General features: G+C 36.5%; 2 protein-coding genes across 11 annotated transcripts in view; both read left to right on the top strand.

The window, feature by feature from the left end:
- The window catches only part of LOC127650628 (NACHT, LRR and PYD domains-containing protein 3-like), an 857,046-nt gene that overhangs the window by 539,105 nt on the left and 297,056 nt on the right, over positions 1-20,885 (top strand). The window lies entirely within an intron of this gene.
- Positions 3,027-20,885, top strand: part of LOC127650638 (protein NLRC3-like) — a 228,532-nt gene continuing 210,673 nt past the window's right edge. For both annotated transcript variants that reach the window (XM_052136202.1, XM_052136205.1), the window contains exon 1: positions 3,027-3,173. The gene's annotated coding sequence lies outside the window, so the exon portion shown is untranslated. The remainder of the gene's footprint in view (positions 3,174-20,885) is intronic.

The raw sequence follows: 20,885 nt of genomic DNA on the forward strand, positions 1-20,885 counted from the left end.
CAATTTATATTATGTGCACCCCCAGCTTTTATTATTATTATTTTTTTAATGTATTTTGTTGTTGACTGTTTTGAGCATGAATAAAAATAATTTTAAAAAATGTCGGCAAATGCGCATGCGTAATGATCCATTCACCGCAAAGGAGGAGGATGTTGAGTATTTAGAAGTGGAGGACGAGCTCTTGCATGTTGAATTCTCTTCTGAAGAGATTCTTTACCGATCACGGGTACAAACGGTTCTGACTAGTGAAAGGACCCGACCAGGAAACAATTTTAGATTCTAAAAACGTTTTCCAAACATTGTTTAAAAATTTTACTAAAACGTTAAAATGTCCAGTTTTCTTATTGTGATTTGAAAATTATTTAAAGGTAACAAATAAAATAAGTTTTAAAAACATTTTTCAAACTTTATTTTCCTCACAATATAACACTGTTTAAATGTTGAATTAAACATTATACTAACATTAACATTTTCTTGTTGTGCTTAGAATGTCATTGAAAGAGTTGAGTGATGTTTTTTACATATTAACTTTATTTTCCATGACAATATATTTCTTTGTAATATTCCATGTACATGAAAATGTCCAGTCTTCCTCCCATGAATAACATTTACAGCATGAATAGAACAGGATAGCATTCCTGCTAAACACAATCCTACAAACTTTATTCTTTATCATAAAGAAATCATGTCAAATGATGTTATATGAAACATTTATTAAAACGTTTCACAACATTTGAAATGTTCAAATAATTAAAATAAACTGGTTTAATGGTATAAAAACAAATATACATTTGTATACATAAAAATTTTCATGAAAATCATAAAGCCTCAAATTAAATGTGTGTGTGTGTGTGTGTAACAGTATATAAGTGTGTGTGTACACATTACACACACTACTGGTGTCAATCTCCTGATTCTCCTCCTGTGATGTGAACAGATTGCCTCCAGTTATTATTTATAATTGTTATTATATTATGGGAATATCCTCAGACATTCACTTTCGCTACTTCATGCAACTGAACTTATTTGATAATATTTGCTCTAAAGCTGAAGTGTGTAATTTCCCACCAAAGAAAATTGCTAAAACGTGTTTTTTTAACCAAACTTCAGAAGAGCAACCAAGCATGATGACCTGAATGTGTGCCTAAAACTATGTTTGATTGTGCCACTGCTGCACAGTGCAAGTGTTAGAGCTGAAGGTAAGGGGGTTTATCATAGATTGAAGCGTGTGCTCGATTACTCTGGACTTGTTTTGATGTGACGTCAGCTCATCGCCATATCACGTGTAAACTAAAGCTATTTGTGGGGCTAAAACATAAGAGCTTCAGTCAATCCAAGATTTATTGGTTATACAATCACAAAATAAATGGGGAGCTGTTTCTTCAAAACCACAAAATGAGCAAGTTTCATAAATTATATGATTTAACCTTATTCTTTCTTTTTTTCTGTGTATATAACTTCATATTTTGATGTCCGCAAATCCATAATAATGTTTTCTGTTGTTATGATTGTTCAGTGTAAAAGATACAACCATGCTTCATTTCCCTGATCGTGTATGTATGTATATATAAGTTCTGCAATAAAATGAAAATAATAAATCTATAGCTGACGCTTCACATATATCTAGAGAGTTGCGACACTTGCGAATGAAGTGGATAATCACAGATCAAATGACTGTTTCATTTAGAGTAGAGGTGCTGATTGATGTTTTAGGAGAGCTGTAGGCCGGTATGAATGTTGAAGCACATCCTGGACTGTTAAACTCTCTGCAAAACATTTTCATGTATATTCTAAATCTGTGCGAGTCAGGGGGTGCTGAGGTGGGACGTCCATCTTATCTGCTCCCGATAAGCACTATTGAGCTCTCGACCAATGATGCACTGGAGCTCCGCAAGGACCGCCTCCCTCATTTACATGTTGCACTGAAAAGTACAAATAAATACATGTATAAATAAACTAATATGGGAATATATAAATATGGAAATAAATATATGTGGGAATAAATAAATATAAAAAATTAATGAACACATAAATAAAAATAAATAAAAAACATGCAAAATAAATGAATAAATAATTACAAGTTAAAAAGAATACAAATAAAGTTAAAAATAAATATAGAAAATAATAAAGGAATAAAGTCTTACAATAATAAATTCAGGAATACATTTAATTAAAAACTAATTATATTTGTTTTATCAATACATTTATTCCTTAATTCATTTTTTTATTGTTACATTTATTTATTTATTTATTATGTTTGCAGGTTTGGGCTCCATAGTAGAGAAATGTTGCTAAACTAAGACCAATTGTGTCCACAGTAGAAATAGAGATGATTATACATGTGTTCATTTCCTCTTGCCTTGATTATTGTAATTCTCTTTTTACTTGTCTTAATTCTGCATCCTTGAAACAATTACAAGTGCTTCAAAGTCATCAAAGAGATCACATGTAACACCAATTTAATTTCTTTACATTGGCTCCCAGTAAATTCTTGTGATGGTGTTTAGAGCATTGCATGGTCAAGCTCCTGCTTATATAAAAGAGTTGATGCAACCTCATAACTCCAGCAGGAATCTGAGATCTTCAGAACAGGTCTTGTTAGCTGTTCCTCTCTCTAGACTAAAGACTAAAGGTGATGCGCCTTTGAGCTTGTGGCTCCCAAATTGTGGAAATTGTGGATTTAAGATCTGTGGACTCTGTGGTCATTTATAAAAAGCAGATAAAAACCCACTTGTTTCAAATTGCTTTTATTTCATTTTTTTTTTTTTTTTTTGCTTCTTTGGTTTTATATTGTGAATGTTAAGCACTTTGTGACATCTGTTCTAGAAACTATAGAAATAAAAATTACTTACTAAATTACTGATATAAAATAAATAGATCTACTGATGATTGCATCAAATCAAACGTGTTTTATGACACTCAGAGTTTTAAGACTGTTGGTAAATCAGATGGCTGTAAAAACAGTGTAATCAGAGACTGGTTTTATGACTGATAAATTGTGCCATGGTTCATTTGGGTGACAAGAGCAGGAAATTACACGACGAGAGAAACAGAGAAAAAGTTTGACAGTTTTTGTTCCACTGAATCGTCTGAAACAATCAATAAATTCATTGTGAAGTATTTTGTAGGTGATATTCTAGTCAGTAAAGAGGAACATCAACAGTTCTTGACAGGTGAGTACTGAACTGCTGTTAAACAAACCAAAACTCACAAGACAACAATAATAAACCTTTCAAACTACTAGTTTAATCTGCCGGTATTTACTGGCACAAACAATTATTTTTTTAGATGATTTCAGAGATTTTTTTGTCATCTATTCTTCAGTTTTCTAGTATTGTGATTCTTGGTTATTTTAATATTCATATTGATGATGTCTCTGATAAATTTGCTCTTAACTTTATGAATATCACTGAATCTGTTAATCTTACTCAACATGTTTCTGAACACACTCATATAAAAGGGAATACTCTAGATCTTGTCTTTATCTTTGGTTTACATATTAACTCTGTTTATCTGAGGACCTTTGAGTCTCTGATCATAATCTTATTTTATTTGACTTGCCCTTTAATCTAAACTCATCATGTGGTAGTCGGGTATTTCTAAGTGTCCGTTTATGGCTAAGGTTTTGGAAAAAGTGTTTGTTAATCAACTAACAGCTGTTTTGATGCCTGTAATGTATTTGAGAAATGTCAGTCTGTCTGCCGTCGGTTGCACTCGACTGAAACTGCTCTCCTCAGAGTTTCAGATGATTTGTTAATGCGAGCTGATGCAGGTAAATGTTCTGAACTGATTCTTTTAGATCTTGCAGCTGCTTTTGACGCTGTCGATCTCTGTATATTAGTGGAAAGGTTTAGAAAAGGTGTTGGTGTCTCTGGAACAGCTTGAGGTGGTCCTCATCATCAGCATCTGTGTCCTGTGGTGTTCCCCAGGGCTCTGTTTTGGCCTTTTTGCACTATATTTGTTGTCTTTAGGGCAATTAAGAAGTATATTTCCAGGAGTATGTTATCACTGTTATGCAGATGATATTCACTATATTTATTTTAAGCCTTATGAAATAACTCAATTGTCTATTATTATAAATTGCATAAACTCTATAAAAGATTGGATGTCTGAAAACAACTTGCAGTTAAATGCAGAAAAAACTGAAGTTCTTGTCTCTGCTCCTGCTGGTGTTCTCCCAAAGGTGATGGAAACTCTTGGTCCTTTATCTCATTTTGTTAAGCCTTTGAAATGTGGGTGTTTATATGGGGCAGACCTTGAGTCTTAATCAGGATGTAAATTCTCTTGTTGTTTTTGTCAGTAGAGAAATATTGCTAAACTAAGGCCAATTGTGTCCACAGTAGAAATGGAGATGATTATACATGCGTTCATTTCCTCTCGCCTTGATTATTGTAATTCTCTTTTTACTTGTCTTAATTCTGCATCCTTGAAACAATTACAAGTGCTTCAAAGTCATCAAAGAGATCACATGTAACACCAATTTAATTTCTTTACATTGGCTCCCAGTAAAATCTTGTGATGGTGTTTAGAGCATTGCATGGTCAAGCTCCTGCTTATATAAAAGAGTTGATGCAACCTCATAACTCCAGCAGGAATCTGAGATCTTCAGAACAGGTCTTGTTAGCTGTTCCTCTCTCGAGACTAAAGACTAAAGGTGATGCGCCTTTGAGCTTGTGGCTCCCAAATTGTGGAAATTGTGGATTTAAGATCTGTGGACTCTGTGGTCATTTTTAAAAAGCAGATAAAAACCCACTTGTTTAAAATTGCTTTTATCTAATTTGTTTTTTTATGCTTCTTCGGTTTTATATTGTGAATGTTAAGCACTTTGTGTCATCTGTTCTAGAAACTATAGAAATAAAAATTACTTACTAAATTACTTGAATAAAATAAATAGATCTACTGATGATTGCATCAAATCAAACGTGTTTTATGACACTCAGAGTTTTAAGACTGTTGGTAGATCATTGCAGATGGCTGTAAAAACAGTGTAATCAGAGACTGGTTTTATGACTGAGTAAAGTGTGTCATGGTTCATTTGGGTGTCACCAAGGTCAACGTCGCAACAGGTTTGAAATGAACTCCCGCCAAATGCAGATTTTCATGCACAGTGGCGGGTAATTTTGCTGACGTATACAGACACTGTGGAGGGCGACCTGTAAGACTTCTCAGAGTCATTTAATAAATGACAAGAAATTAGACACAAAGACGCTCGTTTGATGAAACATGATTATATTTATTATGATGATTATTATAATTATCTTTAGGTATTAATGTGTAGGCTATAAGTAATAGTTCACCTGTCGTGATACTTGCGTGATGGCAAATGGAGGCGGTAAAGGATTGGATTTGGGGAGGTGCTTATATATAAGATATTTTAGTCACTTCCTTATTTGCTTTTTTCGTTTCATTTAAAGTGTCATTTTAATTTAGACTTTTTGTTTAAGTTTTTCGTGTTTCAATAAATTAATGTAATTTTTAAAGCAAAATCAATAAAGCAAAAATATTCACTGACCCTCGATAGGGGGGTTCAACATATAATCGGATATCGCGATTATCATTCAAATATTTTTACTGAGACCAAAAGAGAATTTAATTTTTTCATGAACAATTGTAAAATAGAGTAATTTTATGGAGACCCGCGTACACGTGTACAAAAATTCCATATTAAAACATGTTACCAATTAATTATTAATTGTTATATTTGTTTTTCTTTTGAGTCTATTGAAAATAATAAATTAATCATTTGTGGAATATCTCTTTCGAAGAAATGCATCAACCAGAAATTAAAAAATTGGACCCTTAGTGAAAAAGGTTCCTGACCCCTGCTTTAAAGGGATAGTTCAGCCATAAATCAATGGTTTGTCATCATTTACTCACCCTCATGTTGTACCAAACCAGTTTAACATGTGGAACAGTAAATGAGATGTTAGGCCTCAGTCACTGAATCTTTTTCCTCATTAATGAAAGTGAATGTTGAATAAGATCATTTGTGTTCCACTGAAGAAAGACATACGGGTTTAGAAGAACATGAGGGTGAGAAAATGATGACAGATTTGTAATTTTGGCTCAACTATCCCTTTAAGAGCATGAAACACCTGCTGCACCTTTAAATGTTGTTTGTCTCTTTCAGACTCCTCCTCCTCAGGTGAAAGTTAAATGAAAGTTAAAGGTGACTATTAAAACAGGATCAATTCTGTGACAAGAGCAGAAAATTTTACGACGAGAGAAACAGAGAAAAAGTTTGACAGTTTTTGTTCCACTGAATCGTCTGAAACAATCAATAAATTCATTGTGAAGTATTTTGTGGGTGATATTCTAGTCAGTAAAGAGGAACATCAACAGTTCTTGACAGGTGAGTACTGAACTGCTGCTAAACAAACCAAAACTCACAAGACAACAATAATAAACCTTTCAAACTATCAGCTACAGTAAGACATCTAACAGATATCTAAGTATTAATCACAGCAGAACAAACAGATACTGAGACTTTTGCTCTTTTATCTGAATTGTCAGTATGTGTTCAGTTTCTTTGGCACTGAAATGTTATTTCTTCTATTGACTTGAAACGTTGCTTTGTTTTCTTCTGTTGAGTCTTCTGATGTTTTCTCTTTATGCTGGTGTTTAACATGTCATAAAAGCTGACAGTCTGCAATTGAACCTCATTGATTCATTTCTAATGGAATATTCTAGAGGACAAATAAAAACAAATATGTGTCAGTATTGAACAAATAAACACGTCACAAATATAGATGATGTCCCGTTTGTTGACAGGTGTTCAGTGGACTGTTCAGACGATGTCATGGACTCCACAAAGGATCTCAGTGGACAGACAGACACAGGGAAGGTCAAGAGGTCAGAGGATTTCAATGCTTTAATAAAATACACTGATAGATATTTCTGATATGCTGCACAACACTACAGTATAAAAACACTGAGGAGAAATGAGAACAGACTGGATTATCTCAAGTATAAACATGTGAAAACAGCTTTAGGGTAAAGTGAGATCTACAGTATGAATACAATCATAAATTCAAGTACAGGTGAAGGAAAAAAATAAACAACTTTCTAAACATATAACTTAACCTTAAATAATGTCATCAATATCAAACATAAGATGAAGATAAACATCTCATAAACACTTTGATACTTACAGACAAACTTCTATAAATGATTGAAAAGATGATTGACAGATTTAAGACAGCTGTCATCAGCAGATATCAGCATCAACTGAGTAAAACCAGATGCACCACCTAGTGACACAGAAATAAACTACAGAGAACAGAACAAAAGTCTTTCCAGCTTTAGTGACATTCAGATCAGATCTGCTGTGTAATGTCATGTGCTCAAATATATCTTCATCAAATAAGCAGAAGTGAAATTGCTGAATGTTGAACTAGGACTGTGTATTAAACATGACCAAACACTGGAAAAGAACATGTTACCCCCCTTGAAGAAGAGAGAAATATTGTGAAGAGTAAAACTGAGAAACTGAAGAGAGGAAAAGAGTGTTTGTGAGAGTTTGTAGTTTTTAAAACAGTGTTTAATTGCTGTTGTGTTTTAGTGTCATTCATGGAGAATCTCCTGAATCCAGCTGTGTGTCCATGAAGAGTGACCGGTCAATGAATCCTCCACTTAAATTCAGTACAGGAGCCCCTTGTGCTGATGTGAGGTGAGGACTCTCATGTTGACTGACAGTATGAACGTGTACATCACAGTCTGAGGGACGATTAGAAAGAATCCAGTGTAAAAAATATAAATCTAAAAGGAAATATGCAATTATAATAAAAATAATGAGTCCTTCTACAGCTGATTGCTTTACTGTAACAGTTTCATTGGCATCTCTTCACAAGAGCTCATCTTTATACTGTACAGTAATATCATGTGAACATGACAGAGATGATCAGACATGACAAGAGATTGTTCCTCAGGTTTATCACAGGACATACAGTCTGCTGGAGATCACAATGTTACTAAAAGGACATGTTGACTATATGTTACAGTATGTTTCCACCTGTGCTACAGTAATCTGTGTCTGATGAAGAATATGTTGTAGGGATATGTGTTGACACTTTTTGACTTTTGTTTGACAGTATTTCAGTAACACTTAAAAACTGAAGAAATTGTCTCGTACTACATTGAATACGACACAATAAAGAGGCTGTTTATGTTTTTAAAGGAATTCTGGTCTCTGTAAAAAATACAAGATCCTTAAAAACTTCCAATGATCTTGTAATCAGTTGCAATTGCATGGGGCCCCGGACGTCGAGAGGGCCCCCACACCGGTAGGAAAGCTCATCAAAAAGCGCTTGAAGTGACATGTTGTTCTGGGTACACACGTGAACACGCCGTTGTCAGCGCTCTCAGAGCGGTTCACGTTAGAAGCTGCTGGGTTCAGGTCAGCAGGACTTTGGGTTTGTAATTTATGAAAAAATATTCTGAACTTCTTTCACTCACACGATTGGATACACGTGAACGGATGAGTTAGGGGCCGTTCACACCAAACGTGTTATTGTTGCGTCTGCTCTGTTGTTTCATTGTTTTCCAATGTACACATGCTGATAATCAAATAAAACACATGTCCTCACTGCAGCTTCAGGATTTCTCAGTTCACTTAAAAATGAAAATTGTGTCATAATTCACTCACCCTCATGCAGAAGACACAAAAGCAGATGTTTTAATGAATATGGTGAGTGGTCTTGTTAATACAATGGCAGTGGAGAGTGACTCACTTTAAAACTTAAAATAAAAGTATAAATGTGTAATTTTTCACTGTAAATCTTGACGTCTGTTGTGCATTCATGAGTGCTGTGAGAGATGTTTGTTCACAGCGGCTCGAGTGTTTATGTGAGAACTTATGTTGATGTTAGTGACATTGCAAGTTCTCATGTGACATATAATATATAAGACACATCATTAAATGTGTTTTATTGAACTGGATGTTGAAATTATGTTTTCAGATTACTAAAAAAACACATGAACTAAACTCTGTTTAATTGCTGTTTTAGTGTCATTCATGGAGAATCTCCTGAACCCAGCTGTGTGTCCATGAAGAGTGACCGGTCAATGGAACAACCACTTCACTTCAGTGCAGGAGAGTCTTTGATCAACTACAGAAACAAACAGGATGAATCAGAGTCAAATGCTGGGAAAGTGCCATTGGACTCCATTTTTGAGGTGTGTGTGTGTGTGTGTGTGTGTGTGTGTGTGAGTGAGAGAGAGAGAGAGAGAGAGCCACACTTATACCTTATAGGCTGTTTTTTTAAATACACACTGTGATGTCTCATACACTTTAGGAAGCTTTACAGCTTCACCCTCATCTTAATAACACACACACACACACACATGTAGTGTTTCCATGTTTTATGGGGACTTTCCATAGACATAATGGTTTTAATACTGTACAAACTTTATATTCTATCCCCTAAACCTAACCCTACCCCTAAACCTAACCCTCACAGAAAACTTTCTGCATTTTTACATTTTCAAAAAACATAATTTAGTATGATTTATAAGCTGTTTTACTATCCTTATGGGGACATTTGGTCCCCACAAAGTGATAAATACACGCTCACACACACACACACACACACACACACACACAATGATGAATTCAAGACAACTAAAGCACAAATAAAATGAGTGATGATTCTTGTCCACTGATCCTTCAGTTCTTGTCTGTTACTGAATGAAGTTTGTTGTTTGAATGTTCACTGATTTCAGGAACTTGAGCACAAAATCATCTCTCTGATGAAGAAAGAGCTGAAGAGTTTCAAGAGACTACTGATCTCAGATTCCCCAGCATGCTCTGAGAGAGAGGAGGAGGATGATGAAGGTCAGAGCAGAGTCAGAGAGGGGTTTCTGAAGATCACACTGCACGTCCTGAAGAAGATGAAGCAGACAGACCTCGCTAACACACTTCACACCAGTAAGAGCTCGCACTCACGTCACTATTACATCACGTCACCTTCAGAGGAAACACACAGTGTCTGGATTCACTCAATATTAGTGAAAGAAAATAAACTTAATGTCTGATGATCATTAAACATCAACATCAATTATAATTCCCATTTCTTTTCCTCTTTACATCAGAACTGATTTCTGTGCATCAACAAAAACTCAAAACAAAACTAAAAGAGAAATTCCAGAGAATTACTGAAGGAATGTCAAATCAAAGCAGCTCAACACTTGTGAATGAGATCTACACAGAGCTGTACATCACAGAGGGAGGGAGTGCAGAGATCAATAATGAACATGAGGTGAGACAGATTGAGACAGCATCCAGGAGAGCAGAGACACAGGAAACACCAATCAAATGCAATGACATCTTTAAAGCCTTACCTGGACAAGACAAAGCCATCAGAACTGTGCTGACTAAAGGAGTTGCTGGAATTGGAAAAACTGTCTCTGTGCAGAAGTTCATTGTGGACTGGACTGAAGGAAAAGAAAATCAGGATGTTCACTTCATATTTCCACTTCCTTTCAGAGAGCTCAATCTGATGAAGCACAAAAATATCAGTCTTATGGATCTTCTTCATCAGTTTTTCACAGATACAAAAGAACTGAGAAAATTGAAAACATTCCTTGATGACTACAAAGTCATTTTCATTTTTGATGGTCTGGATGAGAGTCGACTTCCTCTAGATTTCCAGAACAATGATATTTTGTGTGATGTGACAGAATCGGCCTCAGTGGATGTGCTGCTGACCAACCTCATCAAGGGGAATCTGCTTCCTTCTGCTCTGCTCTGGATCACCTCTCGACCAGCAGCAGCCAATCAGATTCCTCCTGAGTGTGTTGACCAGCTCACAGATGTACTGAGGCTTCAATGACCCTCAGAAGGACGAGTATTTCAGGAAGAGAATAAAAGATGAGCGTCTGGCCAACAGAATCATCACACACATGAAATCATCAAGAAGCCTGTACATCATGTGTCACATACCAGTCTTCTGTTGGATTTCAGCCACTGTTCTCCAGAGACTGTTGAGTGAAGCAGAGAGTGCAGAGATCCCCAAGACTCTCACTCAAATGTTCACACACTTCCTGATCTTTCAGAGCAAACTGAAGAGCCAGAAGTATGATGGGAAATGTGAGGTGGATCTTCTGCAGGCTAGAAAGAGGATTCTGTCTCTGGGAAAACTGGCTTTTCAACAGCTGGAAAAAGGGAACCTGATCTTCTATGAGGAGGACCTGAGAGAGTGTGGCATTGATGTCAGAGAAGCGTCAGTGTACTCGGGAGTTTGTACCCAAATCTTCAGAGAGGAGTTTGGACTGCACCTGGGGAAGGTGTTCAGCTTTGTGCATCTGAGCATTCAGGAGTTTCTCGCTGCTCTGTATGCTTTTCTTTCCTTTTCTCAACAGAAATCAGGTCTCTTCAATAAGTTTAGGTCATCTATGAGTGATTTCCTGAAGAGTGAAGTGGACAAGGCCTTACAGAGTGAGAACGGACACCTGGACCTTTTCATTCGATTCCTTCTGGGTCTCTCACTGAAGTCCAATCAGACAATCTTACGAGACCTACTGAGACAGACAGGAAGCAGCTCTGACAGCAAACAGGAAATAGTTAAGTACATTAAGATGAAGATCAGGGAGAATCCCTCTCCAGAGAAATCCATCAATCTGTTCCACTGTCTGAATGAACTCAATGATCATTCTCTAGTGCAGGAAGTACAAACATACGTGAACAGAAGAGATATCAATCGTCTCTCTGGAGTCAGTCTCTCTCCTGCTCAGTGGTCAGCTCTGGTGTTTGTGTTGCTGAACTCAGAAGAGAAGCTGGATCAGTTTAATCTGAGGAAATATGATCCATCACATGAATGTCTTCTGAGGCTGCTGCCGGTGATCAAAGCATCCAGAAAAGCTGAGTGAGTAATTTAGTGTTTTAATCTCACTTTATTGAAATTAAATAGCAGAGGTTAGATTTTAATGTACTTTTTAGATTAAAAACAACCCCTTATACTATTTTGATGTTTGTTTGGTTTCATGTGTTACTTTTTATAGTTTTACCTTCATTTTAAACAGACATTGTAGCCAAATAGATTCAAAATGTTTAATGCAAAGTTAATAATCTAGTTTAATATAACAAAAGCATGTTTTCTACAGTTTTCCAGTAAATAAATAAAAAACAATACTTTATTAACTTTATACTGATACTTTATCATTTTTATTTATGCTTCCACATACAATAATACACATCAGCCTCATAAATAAATCATAATTTACCTGCATATACAGTGAGGACAATAAGTATTTGAACACCCTGCTATTTTGCAAGTTCTCCCACTTAGAAATCATGGAGGGGTCTGAAATTGTCATCGTAGGTGCATGTCCACTGTGAGAGACATAATCTAAAAAACAAAATCCAGAAATCACAATGTATGATTTTTTAACTATTTATTTGTATGATACAGCTGCAAATAAGTATTTGAACACCTGAGAAAATCAATGTTAATATTTGGTACAGTAGCCTTTGTTTGCAATTACAGAGGTCAAACGTTTCCTGTAGTTTTTCACCAGGTTTGCACACACTGCAGGAGGGATTTTGGCCCACTCCTCCACACAGATCTTCTCTAGATCAGTCAGGTTTCTGGGCTGTCGCTGAGAAACACGGAGTTTGAGCTCCCTCCAAAGATTCTCTATTGGGTTTAGGTCTGGAGACTGGCTAGGCCACGCCAGAACCTTGATATGCTTCTTACAGAGCCACTCCTTGGTTATCCTGGCTGTGTGCTTCGGTCATTGTCATGTTGGAAGACCAAGCCTCGACCCATCTTCAATGCTGTAACTGAGGGAAGGAGGTTGTTCCCCAAAATCTCGCAATACATGGCCCCGGTCATCCTCTCCTTAATACAGTGCAGTCGCCCTGTCCCATGTGCAGAGAAACACCCCTAAAGCATGATGCTACCACCCCCATGCTTCACAGTAGGGATGGTGTTCTTGGGATGGTACTCATCATTCTTCTTTCTCCAAACACAGTTAGTGGAATTATGACCAAAAAGTTCTATTTTGGTCTCATCTGACCACATGACTTTCTCCCATGACTCCTCTGGATCATCCAAATGGTCACTGGCAAACTTAAGACGGGCCTTGACATGTGCTGGTTTAAGCAGGGGAACCTTCCGTGCCATGCATGATTTCAAACCATGACGTCTTGGTGTATTACCAACAGTAACCTTGGAAACGGTGGTCCCAGCTCTTTTCAGGTCATTGACCAGCTCCTCCCGTGTAGTTCTGGGCTGATTTCTCACCTTTCTTAGGATCATTGAGACCCCACGAGGTGAGATCTTGCATGGGGCCCCAGTCCGAGGGAGATTGACAGTCATGTTTAGCTTCTTCCATTTTCTAATGATTGCTCCAACAGTGGACCTTTTTTCACCAAGCTGCTTGGCAATTTCCCCGTAGCCCTTTCCAGCCTTGTGGAGGTGTAGAATTTTGTCTCTAGTGTCTTTGGACAGCTCTTTGGTCTTGGCCATGTTAGTAGTTGGATTCTTACTGATTGTATGGGGTGGACAGGTGTCTTTATGCAGCTAACGACCTCAAACAGGTGCATCTAATTTAGGATAATAAATGGAGTGGAGGTGGACATTTTAAAGGCAGACTAACAGGTCTTTGAGGGTCAGAATTCTAGCTGATAGACAGGTGTTCAAATACTTATTTGCAGCTGTATCATACAAATAAATAGTTAAAAAATCATACATTGTGATTTCTGGATTTTGTTTTTTAGATTATGTCTCTCACAGTGGACATGCACCTACGATGACAATTTCAGACCCCTCCATGATTTCCAAGTGGGAGAACTTGCAAAATAGCAGGGTGTTCAAATACTTATTTTCCTCACTGTATGTAAAGGTATCAATGGAAAGGAGGAGGCGAGAACCGGCTTTTCAATATAAATAATAGTTTAATGATAAACTTAAAAGACAACATAAACACACACATGACGGACATGTCCGTAAACAATCTCTCTCTCCCGCACGATCCTCTGCAGTCGACCTTTAAACCTCAGAGGCTTGAGTAGCCTAATACGGGACCGGGTGTGTATGATCACGACCCGGCCCCACCCTCCGCCCTGCCACAATATATTTTTACTAAAAAATTTCTTTAATGAACATGATGTGCAAAAACCCAGTTAAATATGATACAATACTGAATTATTATCGGGGGACTCAGTCAAGTTTATTATTATAATATAATACTGAATAATTATTACTATTATTTTAAGGGTTTGATTGTTTTATACTTTAGTCATTTATTTGTCATTTTGTAGCTTCCTTTATTCCTGCAATGTTTATTTTACATAGTTTTTCTGTTTCTGTTTTGATAATCCTTTAATGGATTTTACTAAAAACTATATTAAATTATGTTATACTATAATATATAAAATTACATTAAGATGTGAATAATATAGTGATCAATATTTATTTAGATTGGTAATGAATTATTAGTTTAGACGGCTTTATGTCAAGTGTTTATCTTTGTTGACTGATTTACTGAGGTGACATTATTGTTAAATTAGAAGATTGTACACAGAGGAAAAGAGAATTTGGTGGTAAATATTGTGTTATCATCTGTAGGTAATGTTTTCATCTAAGTGTAATCAATAGATGTTTAACTTCATGCAGCACTGTGTGATCAGATCCAATCAGAGTTTAACTTGAAGCAGTGCATGTCGGTTAGAAATGTTGTGTGACTTAAGATGGTGTCAGTGCCGCGTCACCGTGATGTATGCCATTAAAGAACCGCGAGAGCAATTCAAGAACAGCCGGCTGGCACAGCCAATGCAGCTTGTCCAGAGTGGCTGCAAGAGCTCTGATGATGTCACAGCTTATTCATGATTGGCCAGAATCACAGATGACAATGGTGACGTGTGTTTCATCGGATACGACACATACTACTTTTACTACTTCAGCTATGTCAGTCTGAGAAAGAATTAAGATTAGTATGATGGTATGCAATTAACAAGGTGTTAATTATGAAATCTCCAGTTCCAATAAACACTCACTAATTAATGTTTTTATAACAGCACATTATTTATCTCATATTATAATATGTTTATCATAGTAATATCATGTTTATTCCTAAAAACAATTCCAAATTACTAAAAATATGGACTCCTTTATTGGTATCAAAATAATTTGAACTTTTCAAATCAATATTTACATTTCAAACCTGAGTTCTGATTACCATTTCATCTGTAATAAACAAAGCAATCATCGTGGGATCTTCTGTGACTAATGTGGGTTCAGCACATGTCGTGAAGCAGAATGTGTCGGCTTGATGGCTCCGTTTTCATCTCCTCCCGCTACTACAATTGGTAAATCTTGCAGATCGATAAGGCAAGCTGCAGTTGAAGTTGAACTCACTCAATAAATATTCATTAGGTGTATCTCAATGAGCTCTCTTGTTCACTAATCAAAGCATTGTTCAGGGAGTCAGCCATTTTTAGGGATGACCCAATTGCAAAATCATTCCAGTGAACTGAAACGTTCTCTTCCTAAAAATTCTCTAAATGCACCATAAAAACCAGAGAGTATCATTGATCACTGTGTTCACTTACCAGAAATGTTGTCATGTCTTCTGAAATCTCTCATGTCATTATAGGATGAGCGCAAGTATAAATACATTATGTCAAAGCCTTATTTTCTCTTTAAAAGATTGATAGAGTAAATTGACTTCTCAGCTTAATGCCAAGTGTTTTACACGGTTTCTGAAAAACAGGGCCACATTGTGAAAGAAAAGAACCTACATTTGCTGCCATTTAAAACAGCTAAACAATTGACTTTTTTTTTTGTAGCAAGTTATTACGTTATGATGATGTCACAGTGACATCATTTTTTGTTTACATTGTTAAAACAGTAAATTATCTGATTAGTGTCTAGATTAGGCTTAAAGAGGCCCTATTATACTTATTGGGACATTACCTGTCCATTAGTGTGTAATATAGCTGTTTGTGCATGTAAAAGGTCTGCAAAGTTACAAAGCACAAATTCCACCCCAAAGGGAGTTACTCTCTCCCACAGAAAACACTGCTCCTGAACTGCCTGAAAGACATGGTTTGCAGTCCAGCCATTACTTCTGTGACATAGCTACGTCACTATGTGGCACATTTGCCTAATTCACGCCTCAGGAGTGTGCTGCTCAGGCCTACCATCCATTTAAAAATTGTATCCCCTTGCATACTTCACTCTGTCACATGGACTTGGATGTATGTCACTGCTTACGTTGTGCGAGTGTTCAATACCTTTTGTAAGACATGCAATGGGTTTAACTGGAACAACCTAAACCCTTGATTTCTTGGAGCGTGTTGCAGGCTGATGACACTTTGTGGAATTATTTCGTGATTTTTGCACCTGAGAAAAATATTTGGCTTATGTATAAATCATATATGTTTAATTTTATTTCATTGGAATTAATTGTTTGACAGGATTAATCAGGATTTGCACAAATTTAAATGTTAACATAACAATGAACAGGCTATAACTGTGTGATAAACAGTTTAAGTATTATGCTGTTAATATATAATATATATATTTATTTAATAAACTGCTTAATTGACCTAACTTCACTTCCATCATACATTAGAGTTGTTTTGGGGAAGTTCAAATATGTTTTCGAGACAAAAATTCTTAGACATCAGGATATTTTGCAGGAATTTAGACCCAAGTGCTGGGATGCTAAACAAAGAGCTTTTATGAAAAAAATAAATAAATACACATCAAAAACTCTCACAGTAAAATTAATAGAACCCATTTGAAACTAAGAAAATAAACAAAACACCAACTGGAGAAACAGACTAGGAATGACAGACTAACCAACCAAACTCACAAAATGATCTAACAGACACAAGAAGGTAGAAGGCACAGTATGTAGAGGGAGATGAGGCACATGAGGAACAAGTGATGACAATCAACACAACAAGGATCAGATGAGGAGGTGTGGCAAGGTGGAATGAGGAGGCAGAGTAAGTAGAGCACATGGCTGACACAAACACAAACAAAGACATGTGCTCAAAACAAATGCACACATGGACCAAAACAGACAGAACTCCAGAACAAAACAAGTTGGGCAGTCCAGACTGGGTCTTGACAGTAGAAGAGTTCAAAAAATGTGCAATCGACTATGATCAATCAAACACAGTGGCCATATATTTTTTCTTTGTACCCAACAGCTGTGCTGAGAAGCCTTCACTTAAACTTATAGATTAACACACTGTTATCTTGTCATTTCTCTCAGTTTGATGGGCTGTAATCTGACAGAGCAAAGTTGTTCAGCACTGGCCTCAGTTCTCAGCTCAAACTACTCAAGTCTGAGAGAGCTGGATCTGAGTAATAATGACCTCCAGGATTCAGGAGTGAAGCTGCTCTCTGATGCACTGAAGAGTCCTCACTGTACACTGGACATACTGAGGTTTGTGTTTGCAGATTCATTAGTACATACGGAGAGGTGGTGGTGTAGTGGTCTAAGCACATAACTGGTAATCTAGTAATCAGAAGGACTCTGGTTCAAGCCCCACAGCTACCACCATTGTGTCCTTGAGCAAGGCACTTAACTCCAGGTTGCTCCGGGGGGATTGTCCCTGTAATAAGGGCTCTGTAAGTCGCTTTGGATAAAAGCGTCTGCCAAATGCATAAATGTAAATGTACATTGGAATGTACAATATGAATATATTGTGGTTCATAGCTGTGACAATGAAACAATAAATGGCTCAGTGACTGTCACAACCCTTTATATCAAACTGTAGAGCATTCACTCTGTTATTACCATTTGTTTTATAAAACTGCTTTTTATAATTCTTTCTTTATTTGTTTTAGATTTGAAGCTTGTAGATTCACTGATCAGTGCTGTGAAAGTTTGTCTTCATTTCTACAATCATCAAAATCCCTGAGAGAGCTGGTCCTGAGTAACAATGACCTGCAGGATTCAGGAGTGAAGCTGCTCTCTGATGCACTGAAGAGTCCTCACTGTATACTGGAAATACTGAGGTTTGTGTTTGCAGATTTATTAGTACATTGGAATATACAATATGAATATATTGTGGTACATAGCTGTGACAATGAAACAATAAATGGCTCAGTGACTGTCACAACCCTTCATATCAAACTGTAGAGCATTCACACTGTTATTACCATTTGTTATATAAAACTGCTCTTTATTATTGTTTCTTTATTTGTTTTAGTTTCGCAGCTTGTAGATTCACTGATCAGTGCTGTGAAAGTTTGTCTTCATTTCTACAATCATCAAAATCCCTGAGAGAGCTGGACCTGAGTAACAATGACCTGCAGGATTCAGGAGTGAAGCTGCTCTCTGATGCACTGAAGATTCCTCACTGTACACTGGAAATACTGAGGTTTGTGTTTGCAGATTTATTAGTACATTGGAATATACAATATGAATATATTGTGGTATATAGCTGTGGTTACTGTGTACCATTGGTTGACCGATATGGGGTTTTTAATGGCCGATATCGATATCCAGAGAGCAGGATGGCCAATGGACCGATACAAGGCCGATATATCTCACAATGGCATGTAACAACAAAACAAACCGTGACTAGTCGTGTACATGTCTCATATGCTTCACGTACAGGCAGGTGATTTTCATCGCCAAATGGGGAAATTTATCGGCCAACGCCGATAATTAAATATGTCAGAATATCATCAGATTTATCGGCCTTGGCGATGTAACGATCGCCAACTACTGTGTACTTGTGGATGGGCTCCCTCTGCTGAGTCTGTTTCCTGTCAAGTGAATCAAGTTATTCTGATTGTGACATCACAGTTCAAAATTATCACAACATTAATTTATGTCCAGCTCTTTAGAAAACTCGGTAATACTTTAGAATAAGGTTCCTTCGTTAATGAATAACTACACAGGAACAAATGTGTAACACAATATTAACAATCTAGTAACTACTATTAACTAACAAGAAGCTCTGATTAAGGAATTAGTAAGTAATAGCACACAGATGAAAGTGGTAGTTCACTATTAACTAATGAATAACTACTATTTTTTGAAAGCTTCCCAGAGATCTACTGAAAAAGTTTCATAATTCATGCAAAACTAATCAATAACTAATGCAGGACAAATGACTAGCGCCACATTAACATTTTAACTGCTACTGTAAACGAATACACAACGTTGTTTACATTATCAATATGTAATAGCATAGCAGACTTATGATTTGGGAAAGCTGTCAATAATTAGCTTATGCTGTCTCCTATAACTTTTTATCAACTGAATAATTTTAAAGAAATGGATTTTTAAATGCAGTTGTCGGGACCTTACTTGTCCTGTGGCCAATTTTCTGGCATTCCTCTGGACTGGCATTGAATCACTAGAGTCATGGTGACTACTGGAACATATTGAGTCATCAGCCATCCAAATACCATATACAGTTATTTCATTATTTAACCTACCTCTCAAAAAATATGTTTTTATGTATGTCTCCTAGCTCATATATACATATATATGTGTGTGTGTGTGTGTGTGAATATCTTGTGAATGAATAGAAGATTCTACACTTTAGGATTAGCTTTTCATTAGTAACTACTGTAATAATCATGGTAACTAACTAGTGATGACTCAAGTGTTACTGCATACTTCTATGGGAATTACCATCTAAAACTTCACCAAAAACCTCAAAAGCTTAAAATGACTTCAGTGTTTGCTTGCACATGATATTTATTCATCATGACTGGAAAAATTGCTGATTTTAACAAGACACATGGAACAAGCAACAGCTTAAGTAGCAGTGTTTATAGCCACTGGGCCATATTTATGATGACTGACTTTAAACAGTAGTCATGGAACATGAAACAGTTAAAGTGACTGTGTGTAGCCACTGGGCTAGAACATGCATGGAATGGTATTTATCATACAAAGAAACACACATACACATGCATAAACAGATTATTTTTGTCTCTCACAAAAGTCTATAAGCAAGCCAACTTTGTATTAATTTGTCAAAATTGCAATCAACACTAACTTCAGAATTTTTCCAAACAAGTCTTACTGTAAATATGTGCCAGAAAATTACAATCTGTAATTATTTACTCACCCTCATGTTGTTCCAAACCTGTAATACTTTGTGTTCATCTTCAGACCACAAATTAAGATATATTTAATGAAGTCTGACAGCTTTCTGATCCCTCCATTGACAGCTACACAACTACCACTTTCAAGGCCCAGAAAGGTAGTAAAGACTAGGGCTGCCCCATAATATTCAACTAATCGTTAGTCGACTAAAAGAGGATTAGTCGACTAAAAATGTTATTAGTTGGTTAGTTACCGAAAAAAAATTACTTGTGGTGAATTCTCGCAGTCCGTGAGGGACAGATTGTTCATTGCGGGTGCTTGTGGTATTTACAATATGTCAGGCAGGAAATCCAAATCAGTGGTTTAACCTCAATTTATGAAGCCACACGAGTTCTTAGTGTGTGTTGTATTTACAACATAGTTTACCACTTTATTTACAAAATATGAATCTTGAACACGTGTTTACACAACGTCTGCTCTTGCATCAATACAACATGTATGCGTTGTGGTGCTCTCATGAACGCACGCTGGAGATTAATATTTTGTAAATGTAGTAGATTATTTTCATAAATTGAGGTTAAACCAGTAGAGACACATGGATTACTTTAATCATGTCTTTACCACCTTTCTTGAAAATGCTAGTTGTGTAAGCTGTCAATGGAGGGACAGAAAGCTTTTAGATTTCATTAAAAATATCTTAATTGTGTTCTGGAGTTGGAGATTTTGGAATGACACGGGGACGAGTATTGACAGAATTGTATTTGTGGGTGAACTGACCCTTAATAAATGGTTGCACAGTAAACATAAATAATAGTTATGTACTAAAATCTCTGGCACACTGGGCTGAAACTGTGCAC

Source organism: Xyrauchen texanus, chromosome 10 (assembly GCF_025860055.1).
Source record: "Xyrauchen texanus isolate HMW12.3.18 chromosome 10, RBS_HiC_50CHRs, whole genome shotgun sequence".
In the NCBI taxonomy this organism is placed as follows: domain Eukaryota; kingdom Metazoa; phylum Chordata; class Actinopteri; order Cypriniformes; family Catostomidae; genus Xyrauchen; species Xyrauchen texanus.